The sequence below is a fragment of the Biomphalaria glabrata genome, chromosome 9 (genome assembly GCF_947242115.1).
Source record: "Biomphalaria glabrata chromosome 9, xgBioGlab47.1, whole genome shotgun sequence".
NCBI classification, from domain to species: Eukaryota; Metazoa; Mollusca; class Gastropoda; family Planorbidae; genus Biomphalaria; species Biomphalaria glabrata.
The window spans coordinates 41755600-41772947 of NC_074719.1; the positions used below are offsets into that span (position 1 = coordinate 41755600).

General features: G+C 34.6%; 1 protein-coding gene across 2 annotated transcripts in view; it reads right to left on the bottom strand.

The window, feature by feature from the left end:
• The window catches only part of LOC106050255 (glutamine synthetase), a 43796-nt gene extending 33461 nt beyond the window's left edge, over positions 1-10335 (bottom strand). The window contains exon 1 of one of the 2 annotated variants that reach the window (XM_056040863.1): positions 10184-10335. The gene's annotated coding sequence lies outside the window, so the exon portion shown is untranslated. Of the gene's footprint in view, positions 1-2432; positions 2587-10183 lie in introns of those variants that run through there. The other variant, XM_056040862.1, reaches the window with a different exon arrangement.
• Between the last annotated feature and the right edge of the window lie 7013 nt (positions 10336-17348).

Sequence of the window (17348 nt, forward strand, 5' to 3'; positions counted from 1 at the left end):
CCTTTCAGACCTTGTGGTCTATAGGGCAGATGGTGTAAAGGTCATCTGTTTCTGTGGCCTACGGTTAACAAGGGTATCATGTGGCCAGCACAACGACCAACCGCCTTTACTTTTCCCTAACTAATGTCAGGTACCCATTAGAGCTGGGTGGACTCAGAGGCGCCCGAAGGTCCCGAAATTAAATTCCCAGTCTTCACCAGGATTCGAACCCCGGTCCCGAAGCCAAAGCGCTTTACCGCTCAGCCACCGCACCTCCACTTGTTTCATATTACCCATGAAATACAACACTAGGCAAATCTTAAATACAACAAAGAATATCATCTGAAAGAAAATAGAATGAAAAAATATTTTGTTCTTTTCTTTTCAACAGTTAATGATTTAGTTAATGTTAAAACAGTTAAAGAAAGAGGAATGATAAGAAGGGGGGAAGTAACTCGTGAAAAAAAAAAAGTTGTGAAGAAGGGTCTAGAAGAGCTGGTACAGTAATAGGGAAAAACTTTGTGTGTAAAGGTTAAAGGGGAATAAGGATCAAGATTCTTTGTTTATAATTTTTTATCCCCATTCTTTCATCATTAGAAATAAAATTTAGTTGTATAAATAAGAAAAAACTGTTGATTCAGTCAGACTTATTGAAGGCCCTAAGCAAAGTGAATTTAGTGGCCCCAAAGCATAGAAAAAAAATAATAACACTGAAAAATAAAATAAAACATTCTATAAAAAAAATATGTATGTATATCAACATAAAACTGAAACAAATAAGCCTATATAACGATTTCCGTAGCATTCTTTAAGCTTCTTAAACCTTATTAAACAAATCAACTTTCCATTCTTTGATGGAAGAAAAGTCTTGAATAAATTCTGTATTATCAAGAGATGAACAATATCTTGTTCAATAGATATATTTACCAGACTTGTTTAAGCATTCTTGCATCTTAGTTGCTTTGTAATTTGTTTAAAAAAAATTTTTTTATTGTCCTTTGTGAGGCCCCCATTAATCTGAGGCCCTAGACAGCTACCTAGATTGCCTTAGATGCCTAAGGCTGGCTTGGATTTATAATTAAGTCTTTAATATAATGTTGCTTTGTTTCATTGGCGACAATATTATATTATCTTTTATACTTTTAATGAAGAGGGAAAATGTAAGCTTATGACTTGTAACATAGTGATTTAGGTCTAAATCTAGAATTACATAGATATTTATTTAACAATATGATTCATAATTCATCCTAGCAAAATGCAATTATAATATCATTATCATCTTAATAAAGCAAATATTTATAGAGATGTGCACATTGAAGAATAAAATGCAAATGAGATGACATATTTCTTATTAAAAAAATAGTAAGTGCAATTACAATTTAATAGGCTAATAATTGTAAACATACTGCTCTTAAAACGTGGCAGATATATTCATATCTTGTAATATATAGATCATATACACTCTAACGCTACGCAGAATATGTTTTTTTTTTTTTTTTTTGATAATATATATGTTACCCTTTTTTTTTAAATTTATGTCAGTTTTCTTAAGCAAGGGCAGACTTCAACTTTTATAAGATAAGATAACTTAAACACACAACAAAATTGTAATACAAGTCTGTTAAGTAGGCTACATAGAGACTCAAATCACTACATTATGTATTCCAGCAATGCAAACATTTCAAGGCTATCAGTTTTTCTACGCTTTAAGTACTTTGGGTTAGTTCGAATCCATACTATAGGCAAAAGTGTAGGACTAGAAAATGCACTAAAATGGGTAAAACTTCCCACCAATGGCTAGATCGACTAATGATAACCTACCTAATCATAGCCTAATGTACTGGTGAAGATCTATTACAATTTCTATGATACAATCATAGTAATAAATTAGCAGCTCTAGAGTAACTACAGTCTAGAGTCTAGTATATATTTATAAAATATAACGTTAAAGCTAGTAACAAGGTGATGATCATTAGACATTTGATATTTGCTTAAAAAATGGGGTGTTACCCAGGTCTCTTACGATACGCTCCTGAGTCCTGTGAACCTGTGCTATGGTTAACATGGGATATGTTATGCCTTATCATGCCTTGTGTCAGCCATGTGCTTATATTGACTGTATAGGCTGGCTTTAATGATACATACTTAATGGCTCAGCTATCAAAGCTACCCCTCAACATACATATATTATTTTTATATGATATAGATACACTATTCTATTCATATAGAGTAGACTTGTTAATCGATTAAACGATTTCAATTAAATAGCATCATTAATAATAATTCAATTTCAATACTGAAATGTCCTCAAATCAGTCAAATGGGTCATAGATTCTATATCAGTATAATGATATACTAAGTAATAATACCTATAATATCGAAAATACAGATCTATATTTATGTAATATAGATCTAGATCAAGTTATAGAAATCTATTAATAGTTAAGACTTACGTTACTTGTAAATCTACCAGCAAGATGTCCTAGTGCCGACAGAGAAACCAAAACACGATCAAACCAGTCTGTCACCTCACTCGTTTATTTATCTGCCCAACACACGGTCTAATAATAACCCCTGACCTCTTCGTATTTTTTGTTCTACTTCTTCCGTATCGGCTACTGCCTAGGGGTCAATGTCACGGCCTTGAGAGATCACGAGTGCTTCACCCAAAAGAACCGCCTTACCCTCCACAAACTCAAAAATGTACACTACTTAATACTGAAACTGAAATATGCATATTAAATATTTTTTTCTTAAATAAAGTGAGATTAAATTTACAATCTTTTCAATTAAAGCATGCTTTTAGATACAAGTATTTTCTCTCATAAGTGGATCTTTTTTAAAAGCTTTGAAAAAAAATTGTAGGGGTTCCACAAAAATCCTGCCCCGTGGATTCCACATAGACCTACTTAAATCCGGCCCAAATGACCTCCACACCCCATCCTTTTCCAAAAGTTGAGTATGACTAAAAAAAAATAGAGTCATATTGTATTGACTATTGTGTATCAGTACATTTACATAAAGACATTTCCATACAGGAACATGTACTTCAGTTAATAATGTCATTCAGGAGCGGACTGGCTATATGGGCAAACGGGCAAATGCCCGGTGGGCTGGTACCAAATGGGTCGGTCTGATCGCGATCAAAGAAAATTTGTTTTTTTCAATGCAGACAACTTTAAAAAAAAAGCGACAACAGCGAGACACAGGTGCCCGAACATGTTTTTTTTTTTAATCATTATTACACGTAATTATGTTTGAAATTCAACAAGAATATAAACAAAAATTACACTAATCACTGTAGCCTACGTATTATCATTTGCATAACGTTAGACCGTACTTTTGGCTATGCACGAGCGGCATGAACTTCAACACTGCTTTGATGTCTTCGAGGTTGTGTTTGGCCTAATCATTTTGCTGGTCGGCATGGACATTTGATGGCACTCCCATTTGTTTTTGCTCCTTCCCTCCCCCGTCTTTTGATGGTTCCATTGTCAGTTAACGAAAAAGAGGGATGAGAGATGTTAAGTTAGAAAACATTGATATAACGCAGAAAAAAAAATAGGGGTGACAATTAGCTCTTTAACGGATACAACTAGAAGAAAATGAGAAGGCTGACACAATCGCCAAAAGTGGGCTAACAAACTCACAATTAAACATTGCACTTTATCCACAAGAAATGAAGAAACTAATTGTAAATAAAATAAATGAGAAATAAACAAGATCTCATTCGAATCACAAGAAAGATGATGCCTATTATAAGCTATCCCGACAAGATCAACGTCTAAACTTACGACTCAGGACCGTACACAACTGAATGAGACAACATGTCCTTCAAAACTGTTCTCTTTACCATGAGGCCCGTACAATACACTGGTCCCAAGACACCCCAATAGAAAGAAAATTATACGGAGAGCTGCCTGATTTGGGAACCACTGCGCAGTTCATCTCATAGATTGGTCTAGTCATCTGAACGTTCCAACATAAAAATGAGCACGAGGAAGAAGATGAAGAGCTCTTGAACAATACTTTAATTACTTAATAGGAATGAACTTTTACACAAATACAGCCGCCAAATTGCAAACCACCCATCTTATTTACAACTCAATATGGGTGTAGAGTTCTTCTTTCTAAGATTTGTACGATAAAGTAGGTTTTCTTTTTGTTCATTTTTAATAACATAGATATATAGACAACGCAATTAAAAGAGGGAGAAAGGAGAGAGAGAGAGAGAGGCTAATTTCAAAAGTCAGATTAATACCAGAAAAAAAACAAGACTTCTGTCGATGCACCTTATAGAGTTCTATAAATACTACCCAGAAGTTTCTTTAAAGAAGAAAAGATTATTGTGCTATTGATGGGCCTTTAAATAACCATACGTTTAAGCCAAGCCACGCAATAATGCATATCAAGAGGTTGATAGTCTAACTCTACTTGGAGCTAAGTGTAACACTGGCCAGGCTTGTCAAGGTACCTACCATGCGTGGCGAGTCACGGGTCACTAACTTGTTGATAGTTGTTGAACTACACACCAATTAGTCCTACATTTTTCTTTTTTTTATCCCAGGTGGAGCTTATCCCCTTTTAAAAATATATTTTAAACACACACACATACTATCCAGAAGAAATGCACTTTATCTCCAGAAGAAATTAAGAAACTAATAGTAAATAGAATATACGAGAAATGGACAAGCTCTTACACGAATCATAAAAAAAGAAAAGACGACGCTTATAAGTCCCAACAAGATCAACGTCTAATATTTCGCCTCAGAACCGGACACAACAGAATGAGACAACATATGTTCCGGAAGTTAAATATTGGAACTAGTGAAATCTGCCAAAGTGGACTGTCACCATGTCCTTCAAAACTGCATTCTTTACCAAGAGACCCGAACAAGACACTGGCTCCAAAACACCTCTATAGAAAGAAAACTACACGGAGAACTCCCTGGTTTGGAAACCACTGCGCAGTTCATCTGAACGCTCCAACAGTTCATCTCACATATTGGTCTAGTTATCTGAACGCTCCAACATCACAGAACGAGGAAGAAGAAACAACACAATTATTATAATTAAAAAGCATTGGTCAAAAGGAGAAGGAAAACACTTCCAAAACCTCCTCTGCCTTGTGGTTGCGGTTGCGGCTATACCCAAACATCGGCAGTTAACACTGAGGAAAATCTGGACCAAGTGACCCATAGGCATATTGCAGCACACAGTGTTACACCCTAGCAGGACCCGCGAGGCAGCTGATCCCATTCTGCTATGAGTATTTATTAATTATTTACCACTCTTTCGGACAGGTCGGCTGAATGGAGAGGGGCGAGGGATAGTTTTATGGGGGGGGGGGACTATAGCTGACCTACAAGATTACAAGATCCACGTGGCTCGCAAAGACCTTCCTTCAGGGAACAGTACCAGGAAAAAGAAGAAGAGACAGATAGAAAACGCGATGGGAGGACAACATAAAAGAATGGACGGGCCTACCATTGATAGAGGTTTTAAACAAGGCAAAAAACAGGGAGGAATGGAGAAAGACGGTCGACAAATCTTGCTTGGTGCCCCAACGGTCCAACAGACTAAGGGATAAGTAATAGCTGACCCAGTTCAAAGGTAAAATGTCATATCCGCACCGATGCACTCTAGTCTACGAAGCGTCTTTTCAAATCACGTTATGTAATATGTATACATATGCCCATTAGCGCTTTGGTGCAAAACAATACTGAAGCTACCCCAAGATGGCTTCTCGTAGCTGTGTTAGTGTTAGTGTTGGGTTCGAATCTCGGTGGAGACTGGGATCTTGAATTTCGGGATTTTTAGGGCGTCCCTGAATGAACCCAAATGTAATGGGTACCTGACTTAAGTTGGGAGTAAAGGCGGCGGGCCGTTGTTCTGGCCACATGACACCCTGCTCGTTAACCGTTGTCACAGAAAAGGATGACCTTAACATTATCCGCCCTTTAGATCGCAAGGTCTGAAATGGGAACTTTTACTTAATGTACTAACAACATACGAAACATTTCAAGCAAAAAGAGAGCACTTTGGGATTTCAAAGCGAAAATCGGACTTCACAGCCATCTTCGAGATAATAGAAAATGAGATTGTACTCATCTTAGACATAGGTCAACTCCGAGCGGAAAAGCTTTATCCGGCTAGCTACATGTTTTGTAGTAATGACTAAAACTAAATATGTCACTCACAGTTAGAAAAAAAATGTTTATCAGATTTAAATGTAAAATCAGTCCTCGATGTGATGATAAAGCTTGTAGAGTATTTGTACATTGTTGACATCTTTATATATTTCTAAGCAGATTTCTTTTTAATAATGAAACTTAGATAAAGTTATGGGGAACAAGTTTGACAAATAACTATCTCAGTACACTATAGGAAAAGTTCGTTCCAATTTAAAAAGATAGTAAAAAAAAACAACTAAGCAAAGAATTATTAAATCTCACACAGCCTCATTATTCGAACCTTTAATCTGCTATAGTTAAAACCCTTAATAATTATTTATAAGTCTCACCAAATTGTATCTTCAAGTATTTGATTCGCTCCCCCCCCAAAAAAAGTTTGCCTATCGCTGTCTTAAACAATGAAAGAAGGACTTACTGTTATCATAATCCTATTCACAGGGCCGAACATAGGCAAACTAGGCACCCGCCTAGGGCCTCCGAATGGTGGGGCTTCGCACAGGATTTTTTTTCAGAGCAAACATTTGAGAAACATGGATAAAATCTCAAACATAAATCTCAGTTTCTACTATTAATTATTAACGAAGGTTTATATCTATTTGTTTGACTACATATGTCAGGAGGCGCGGTGACTGAGTGGTAAAGCGAGAGGTCCCTGGTTCGAATCCAGGTAAAGACTATGATTTTTAATTTCGGAATATTTAGGGCACCGTAACCCATTAGTTAGGGAAACGCAAAGGCGGTTGGTCGTTGTGCTGGCTACACGACATCCTCGTTAACTGTGGGCCACAGAAACGTCAACTGCCAAATAGATCGCAAGGTCTGAAAGGGAACTTACATATATTAGAAGACCAATAATTGTTTCTTCCTTTTGATGCCATGTCAGGAAGTCATTTCTAGTGATCATGAATCGTCCATGAAGCACATTTGTGCTATCGGCGATTGGATTGAGCTATTTGTTGATCTAGGTATAGACACAGAGGTTTTTAATTCATTTGGTGGGGCACCCAATTCACTTCGCCTAGAGCCTCCAATTACCAAAGGCCGACACTGCTTTACATATCATTTATAATTAAATAATTATTAATTGATAAAGATTAAATTAAGCGATATTTTTAAATTTTGGTAAGGTACATAAGTGTATCATATTATATTATTATTATGATGTATAGTTTACTAATCCACTGGATTAGGCCTACTATTATCAAACTAGTTCAAGTAATTGTGTAACAACAAGCCTGAAAACAGGTTCCAGGTCTATTGAAATAAGATACACAAGTACAGACAGTATATACAACCAAGCACCAAGGTATTTTTTTCTATACCTAGGCTCCACTCGTTAATAGCACCGGTTCTATGTACTCGTAATTCGTAATGTCAGGCACGGTGTAAGTACTCAAAGAGCTCTTCCCTTCTGGGCATTTAACTCTTTCTCTCCTAACCAACGATACCAGCGTTGATTCCACCAGAATGTGGTAAATAATTACGGAGAGAAAGAGTTAAAAAAAAAAGTTCCACCGAGCCATTTAATACTATAAACTTTTATCAGTGGTATCAGTTTCATGACGCGATCAGCTGTTTGCTGAAGTTAGGTCACGATAACTCTTTTTCGAATACTGGTTTTCAATGAGAAATTGAGTAACCTAAACTGGAATATGTGCTGAAAGACAAACAAATGAATTTTTAAAAATCCTTAAAATAAAACCAAAAAAAAAAAAAAAAAAAACCCGCTTATCTAAGGAGAATAAATCCACATTTATAGCCAGATATCTATCAATAAATTCAATATTGTACGAAATATTTTCCTTTTTTTTTTTTTTCAATGTAATACTTGATCAACCTATAAGAAAAATTTGTATTGCGTGTTACAGATTAAGCTGAATAGCTTAAATTAAAGTTTGCCTTTGGTAAAATTGACCTAGATCTTCATACGGTTTTTCTAACCATAAGATATAGATCCAGATCTAGTCAGTGGTACCAGACGTTCGGTAAAACATGTCCTCCCCTTTAAGGTCTTGTCATCCGTCCGGAAAGCAATTGGTCTAAAATATGAAAACGTTCGGGTACCCTATCCCTGTAAACATGCCCATTATAGCCAAGTACCGTTTTTGATTAGGGTTATCCCCCATTGCCCTAATTACAGCCCTAAACAGCCCCGCGGTTGTCCTTTGCAAATTGGCGTCATTAGGGCACAATCCGGGGCCATTTAGAGTAACCCTAATCGTGCCAATATTGTCCCAGAATTGCTAAAACCACTACCAGATTCATTAGGGATTTTCCAGAATCGTATGTTCTGCATTGAAAATTTATTTAGCAGTCCTCAAATCATCTGGTTTAAAGATACAAACTCATATATATATGTATACTATAAAGTAGAAAGTAAGGCGTAAATATGTATGTCTGTATGTTACGAATAGAAATCAAAACCGTTTGACCAATCTTGATAAAACTTGGCAGAAATGTTCCTTCAGTACTAACTGGGACTGAAGTGTATGTATTGTAGCCCTAAAACAAACTTAAGTCCCTCAAAAAAAAAAAGTTGACCAACTCCATGAAAGTATTATAATTTCATCGATCTAGGCTATGTTTACCATGTTGACATGAGAAAAGATCGAAAGGATTTAGATCTAGATCTAATTTTAAAAACTACACTTTGCAACGATAGTTTTTTACTTTGACACATGAAAATACAAAATATAGTCTATTGATTTTATTATTGAATAAAATTAGGCTTCAACAAATTTGTTTACCAAAAGCATTTTTCATACATTCGTTCGCTATAGCTGCGAAGCCGTGTTGACAATCATTTTAATAGTTCCATTCATGAGTCGAGTAAATCTAATAAAAAAGGTCACGCATGCGCAAAACGAAACCTTCACGCACGCGCAGAGACGAACTTTATCCAAGCCAATTTTTAACTCTAGATTAGTCAAGATCTAGATCTATCTCTAACTCAAGATCTAGATCTAATTCAAAGATGATAGATCTACTTAGTACTGTAACACATGAACATACAAAATTAAGTCTATTCATCTCAAATTTTAATCAAATATAAGTAGGCATACAAGCAAATCTTTTTATTTGAAAAAAAAATGGATTTAAGTCGATTAGCTATTTTGATAGCTCCATTCATACTATTTTTACATTCACGCATTCCGCATTCGCTTTACTTATAAAATTATTATTTATATATATAAAGACAGCCTTAGTTTCTTTAGAGTCTTCATCGTAAAAGATTTTTCGTATATTCAGGGCTGTTTAAAAGTAATCAATTTCTTACGATCTGTGTTTTTTTTTCCTTACGCCTTCACCTTAATGCTGAAAGTGCGATGTAGCTAAAAATCACTCAATGGATAAAATAAAGAAATATATTCTCCATTCACTCACTGATAGGTAATTTGTTGGCAAAGTTCATATAATAGACCTCATCAAAACGAACGGTTATGTGATGACCATTGATAAAACAAGGAAAATTATGGTCATGTGATATCCATGTTTATTTCAAATTAGGTCGTAAGTTGTTTATATAGGGAAGCACGTGACTCCAGGGTGTTTGTTTACGATTGGTGAATGAGGTCCATTCCAAATAAAGTGTGTACATTTTATGGCCTTTGATTTACTGATGTTTCATGTTTCATTAAATAAATTGTAGGCCTAGTTTGTTTTTTTTTAAGTTTACTTTTTTTTTTAGATAAATATTTTTTACTTCTCGGTAAAAGTTTGGGGTTACTTTTTTTATTATCCTTCTGAGTGTGTTAGTGTCTGGTTAGCCTGGAGCTAGTCAAAATCTGTGTCGGTCCTTAAAATTGAAGCACGATTGTAGAATAATTGTAAAACATAGATTGAGATCCATTTTGATAATTTAAATAGAATTATAGACATTTTGTTGCGTGTTATGATGACTAATTATAATTACACTCTGTTAGAAATGTTGGCCAACATTTTTCACACATCCGTGACAATTCGATCTGGAACTATATTATCGAAAACAACAATAATAAAAAAAAACTTACCAGACGTGAATAAAACAACCTCAAAGTGAAAGTAAGCTCTGTCGTCTGCTTTAGTAACAAGGGAGAAAATAATTTACAAACACAAGTTCATAGAGTTACTTCTCTTGAGTAAAATTCAAACACACTAAAAGAGATTCTTTAAAAAAAAAGTGTTGCTGACTGACCCATTTACACACAGCCTTCGATCACCTCTTAAGGGTCAGCCCACCATGTCAGCTGATTCACTCGTGCGCTCACCTAAGCAGCATCCATGTCAACGGGCTGAGCTGACCTAGATAGGGAAAAGTGCGCGGATGAGGATGAGTAGATGACTGTATGTGTGGGTGCACGCGCCTGTCAGTGCGTCTACATGTTTTTTTGAAATGTAAGAATACGAGCGTACATAGGCCTAGATGTGAGCTTCTCTTTTTTTTCAATAACAATAAGAATACGAGATATGTTGGGCTGGGAACGAGGAAGATTTTATATCGATCTTAGGAAAACACCCTGCTTTATAAACTTAATAGATTCTAATGGTAACTCCCTCGGCTATATATAAAGACATAGGATTATACCACCTGCCCAATTTGGGCCTGCCGAAAGAAATATTAGGGCCCCAGACAGGGCTGGCCTTAGGTCGATTTGACCGATTGCTCCAACTGAGCCGAGGGCTTGGCAGGGGCCCCGCAATTTACACTATCAGCCATGTCTTTTGTCACCGCTGCTTTATAAAGACGTCGTAGGATTTACAGGGTTAACATATTTAGTGTAGGCTTACCGTAGGACTTAGAGGGTTAACATATTTATAAATATGTAGGCTTATCGTACAATGGAAATAACTTAAATTAATGACCTAATGGTATCTGTCGTAAAAAAAATAAAATAAAATAAAAGAGTGGGCCTTGCAAGCATCCATTAAATTGGGCCCCGCAATTCGTAAGGACGGCCCTGGCCCCAGATAGCCTTAAATACGTAGGCCTATACGAAATGATAACAAAGCGTAAAGACCCCCCCCCCACCCCTCTGTTCCGGCTCCGGACCAGAGGAATTTTTTTGGTTCCCTCCCTACTGGTGGCGTGCCTGGCCTCATCGACAAGGTCTAAAAGGGAAATAACATGATAATTTAACGTGGAAGCTTTATCGCAGTCAAAGGTTTTAATTTACTTCCCTATATTTCTTTTTTATTTACCATATAAATTGAATGACCTATTTATCTATTATATATCACTGCTTTCACGGTCGAGAGGCGACATTTAAATCTTTAACATAAAACTGATCACTTCTTCCAGAACTGTTGTATAATTTAGCAATGGTCTACAAAGTGCGCTAACTAGAATGGAAGTACAAAGCATATATGCAAGGTAGATAACCGTTCTACTAGGTTGCACTTATAGTTTTTCTAACTTTTTAGTTCTTGCAAAATATGCGCATAAAAATATACTTTTTAATAAAAATATTTTTAATATACTTTTAAACAATTAAAAATAAATTATAATTATAATTATATGTAATATACTCATTTACATTTTAATTATTAAAAATGATGATACCATTTGTCCTTGCATAATAATATAAAATTTATGTATAAAAACCTTAATTTCTTTAACCTTTTGGCGCCTATTGCAATTGACAATCATCTTGCTGATTCGATGTCGATTATATCGAGAGCGTTTTTTTTAAATCTCGAAATTTACTAATAAATTGGGTAGCACGTAAGATGTATTTCTTAAAGGTGAAGAAGTTATTGATGAACACCTTGAGTCGAGATGGTGACAGAAAAACCTAATAAGATATTTATCCTATTTAAAAAAAAATAAATAAAAAACAAGATTACAAAGAGAGTTTGTGTTACACAAACTCAGAGGCGGCCCCCGTCGAAGTCGGATCCCTGTCGGATCTGCATATTCGCAAATAATATTCAAGAGGTGATTTAATTTTGATGTAAAATGCTTTACACGTTTTGGATGTTCCTTCAGAGTTGAAGATAATTACTTCCTAGTCCAAACCTCCCGCAGGACGACGGGGGATGGGAGCGGGCAGGGTTTGAACCCTGGGCCATCCATAAATCTGAACGACAGTCCAGCGCGCAAACCGCACGACCAGGCAGCCATCCGATGGTCAAAAGTAATAATGTTTCAAAGATTCATTTGCCGTAAATTTAAATTTAAATTTAATAAAAAAATAGTAGATTAGTTTTAGTATATTAAAACATTACAATATTGATCAAAACGTTTGGAAATGAAAATCTACACTTTTTTTTTACACTTTAAGTTTAGAAATTGAAATTCTACATCTTAATCTAGTCTATTTTAGTCTAAACTAGATCTAGAAATTCTAGATCTAGACTCTAAAATAATTTTAATTAGAATATAAATCCAGATCTAGATATACTGTAATAAAAATCTAGATCTAGTTTAAAAAATCTAGATTAGATCTAAATCAAGATATCATTCCTTTTTTAAACCCGAGTCACATAACGAGGCTTAATAAACATTACTATACCGAGTTCTTTTTTCATTTCATTTGAAGAATTAATTCCATATAACGTCAGAGGGAAAAAAAAACACTACGTCACACGGCCTAGCTAGACTAAAAATCGCCTTCATCTATAAGAGCCTTTTATCGAGTGTTCATAGACTTTGGTGCACCGAGTGCGTTCTTTAAGCATTTCATTTAAAGAATTCATTCCATATGACGTCAAAGGAAAAAAAAACACTACGTCACACGGCCTAGCTAGAATAAAAATCGCCTTCATCATTACGAGCCTTTTATCGAGTGTTCATAGACATTGGTGCACCGAGTGCGTTCTTTTAGCATTTCATTTAAAGAATTCATTCCATATGACGTCAAAGGAAAAAAAAAACACTACGTCACAAGGCCTAGCTAGACTAAAAATCACCTTTATCAACACGAGCCATTTCTCGAGTGTTCATAGACATTGGTGCACCGAGTGCGTTCTTTTAGCATTTCATTTAAAGAATTCATTCCATGTGACGTCAAAGGAAAAAAAAACACTACGTCACACGGCTTAGTTAGACTAAAATATGTTTTCATTAATACAAGCAATTTTTTCGAGGGTTAATAGACATTGGTGCACCGAGTGCGTTCTTTTAACATTACATTTAAAGAGTCCATTCATATGACGTCAAAGAAAAAAAATTCCATTACCTCACAATAGGCTAGTACCGGTACCATAAAAAAAAATGTCTTTATTTACACGAGATATTTAACGAGGGTTCATAGACATTGGTGCACTGAGTTCTAATAGATATTATTTAAAAAGGATCAAAGCCACATTGTTTTTGCGTTTTGTCTGTCAGTCGGTCTGTCCGTTATCTTGATATAAAAAAAACAACTAAAAGTTATTAAAAATTTATTAACCTTTATTTTACGTTTCAAAACATCGCAATAATTTTTAGGTATGAACACAATTGAAAAGTTTATATAATAGATTGTTCCGGATGTTTGTATAAATAGTAAAAGAAAAAGAGAATTTCAGATAAATGTAATACCGTTAATTAAATTTTTTGGATGGTCTCGTATAAAAATTAGATGTACTACAGCCACGTGGAGAGATTTTCATACCTTACTTTGGTGTTTGGATTCTGTTTTCCTTAAAAATCGGAACATAATATTAACGATAATTAGATTTTTTTATGTTTTAGGTAGAAAGTTAAATGTACTGTAAGAGAGTAGTGAGTTAAAATATTTTTCATAAAAATCCGTAAAAACATTATTTCGTAAATGAGAAGATTATTTGTTTATTAATTAGAAGAGGGAGTTCAAACAATTATTTGGCGTTAGTAGATTTTTAAATAAATTCGGAAATTTCTGGCGACGATTTGTAAGAAACAAAATCCGGAACTTTCTTTATCGATTACAAAACTTCTATGTTATGTTTTACAAGAAAATTAAATGTCTAAAAAGTAATTTTCAGTAATCAATTCTAGTAAATTACTTTTTTTAAAAGCCTTATGCGATTTCAAACAATCATTAGGCATAATTCATGTTTTATAAAACAATATCCGGAACATTTTTACACTTAATGAAATATAAGTCAGTATAGAGATTATGATTTAGCATTAGTATGCTATTTACATAAAAAACGGAACAACATATTATTGATAATGTGTTTTTGCAACGTTTAAGCATGGAAATTGAATGTAATATAAGTTAGAAGAGCAAACAAACATTTGTTGGCGTTGATTAGTTTTGCAAAAAAAAAATCCGGAACAATCAATTTTAGATACTTAAAACTATTGAGATGTTATGGGAGGAACATTAAAGGGTAAATCAGATTTTCAATAGCTTTTAGAGTTCTAGTTTTTTAAATCTAATCGTGACGGACAGACCGACCAACAGACAAAACGCACCAAAATAAGCTTCTTTTATTCGAATGGGGGCACTAAACAAAAAATAAATAAAATCTGATTTTTAAAAAAAGTTTAAGGAATTGGTTTAGCACCTGATCATGTTGCGACGTTACGCTACTGCACGAAAATCGCTGCATAAAAAGTCCATTTAAAAAAATGTGCGTGATATTTACATACAAAGTGCATTATTAGCCTTTATAAACAAACAGAAATGTTTTCTTTTAATTTTAGCAGCTAGTTGACCAGAAAAAACGACTTTAACTATTATTTGTATTTGTTGTAAACATTTCCTGTACATTTTAAAAATATATTTGACTTAGTGATACTGAAAATACACAAAAATTGTCCATCTTTGTTAGCATATTGTAACATTGCCTCCCTTACATTTACGTAATTGTTTTAGAATTGGTGTATTTTTATGAAAAAATCGCTTGCATAATTAATTTTAAAAATTAAACGGTTTGCTTTTAGAAAACCAAAAGTAGCCGTTGCACCTAAACTTTTCAAGCCGGATTTAATGATGAAATAATATTTTTCATATCTCTTCTAGTTTTCGAGATCTGAGTGTGACAGACGGACAGACGGACAGACGGACAGACGGACAGACGGACATTTTGCACAAACCTAATAGCGGCTTTTTCCCCTTACGGGGGCCGCTAAAAATAGAATATTAAAAACAAAAAATAATAATGTAGCAAAGCACAAGGGAAACAACCCTAAGCAATGTAGTCAAAATGGAAAAGAAATGTGGCTACGATGTTTAAAACGTTTTAATGTTTTAATATCATTTAAGTTTCTACTTTCACGTTTTGATTGTTTCTATTTAATTAACTATTGTTGACATGATTGTTTCTATTTAATTAACTATTGTTGACATTCTCACCACATATATCTTAAGAACCTTAAATTTCAAAAATATTCCTTATATGCTATTAGAAATAAATATCTCCATATACAAAGCAATTTTAAATGTTAAAATATTAAGACAATCTAAATGTAACTATTTGCATTGCCATGTTCGCAATTATTAATATAATTATTTTGTCTCCTAGGTGTCAGGCTCAATGCTGAAGGCTGTAAGAGAAGCTTCGAGGCATAGCAGATTGCTCATCACACAGGTCGGTAATCTAAGGCTTTGGAATCGTTAGTTAGCAAGGTCTTGTCCAGCACTCCTTTCTTCCTGAGTGACATGGTCTCCATTGCCCTAGCCATTATGTTGGAGTTTATGGCTAAATAAAAATATATAGATCTAGCCTGAGCCTAGAAACAGATCAACAGACGTAGCCAGTTAGTAATGCTAGTAAAATATAAGATTACACAGTATCTAAAGGGGGGTTTAAACTCAAAATGAGTCAAAACCCATTTAGCTATACGCTCATAACAATTTGAGTGCCTATATATATATTGCTTTTTTTCTTTTTATATTGAAGTGGTATTTTTTTAGCTTCAAACCCTACCCTGGTAGGGGATTTTAAACTCAAAACCCATTAGGCTGTGCTGGCGCAAGTGATGGTTTAGTATTAAAATCTCACCTAAAATAAACAAAATCAAAGCAAAATATCAGTCACTAAATTCCGATCCCCCACTGCGGAGGGGGGGATTCATTTCGGGGGGGGGGGGTTACTATATAAATCGAATGACCTATTTATCTATTATATATCACTGCTTTCAAGGTCGAGAAGCGACATTTAAATCTTTAATATAAAACTGATCACTTCTTCCAGAACTGTTGTATAATTTGGCTATGGTTTACAAAGTGCGCTATCTAGAATACCAGTACAAAACGTATATACAAGGTAGATAACCCTTCTACTAGGTTGCACTTATAGTTTTTCCAACATTTTAGTTCTCGCAAAAACATACACATAAAAATACTTTCTTTATATAAAATTATTTTAAAAATACTTTCAAATAATTAAAAATACATTTTAATTATAAATATATTTAATATATTCATTAACATTTCAATTATTAAAAATGATAATGTTATTTGACCTTAAAATATAATATAAAATTTATGTTTAAATATCTATAATTCCAAATCTTTTTTACGCTTTTAAAGCTAACTCCTGTTTTCGCGCTTGTTCGACTTTACAACGTTTCTATCGAGAGCGATTTTTTAAGATCGCGAAATAAACAAAATAAATATGGATATCTTGTAAAATTTACTTAGGGGTTACATAGACTATTATGAACACTTTTTTTTTGTGCTTTTTTTTTACATATGTCAAAAGTTTTTACTAATGTTAAAAAAGAATTCTCCACCACCATTGTCAATATTGCGCATGCTTGTGCAGTCTACAGAGAAATAATATATTAATAATAATAATAATAACGGCTCCTTTACCGACTACTGGGCGGCGCTTTGGTCCGACCCGCTACATTACAATGTGCAGGCTGCCTGGATTGAGGAAATCCAAACTAAAAACAACCTAATACCAGAAATGCCTGATGAGGATTTCACAGCTGAGGAAGTCTCCGCAGCTATTTCAAAAACCCACAACTGGACTGCTCCTGGACCGGACAATATACACAACTTTTGGCTGAAAAAACTTACAGCCGTACATGCACCACTAACATCAAGTTTTAACGAGCTAATATCAGAACCGTCTTCAATGCTGTTGGAACTCACTGAAGGGAGAACATCTCTCCTCCCCAAAAAAGGGGATCCGAGCCAACCATCAAACTATCGCCCTATCACTTGTCTGTCAGTGGTGTATAAACTATTAACTTCACTTTTAAAAAGTAAAATGTATAAATTTTGTTCTGCCCATAAGCTACTAGCAGATGAACAACAAGGTTGCATTGAAGAG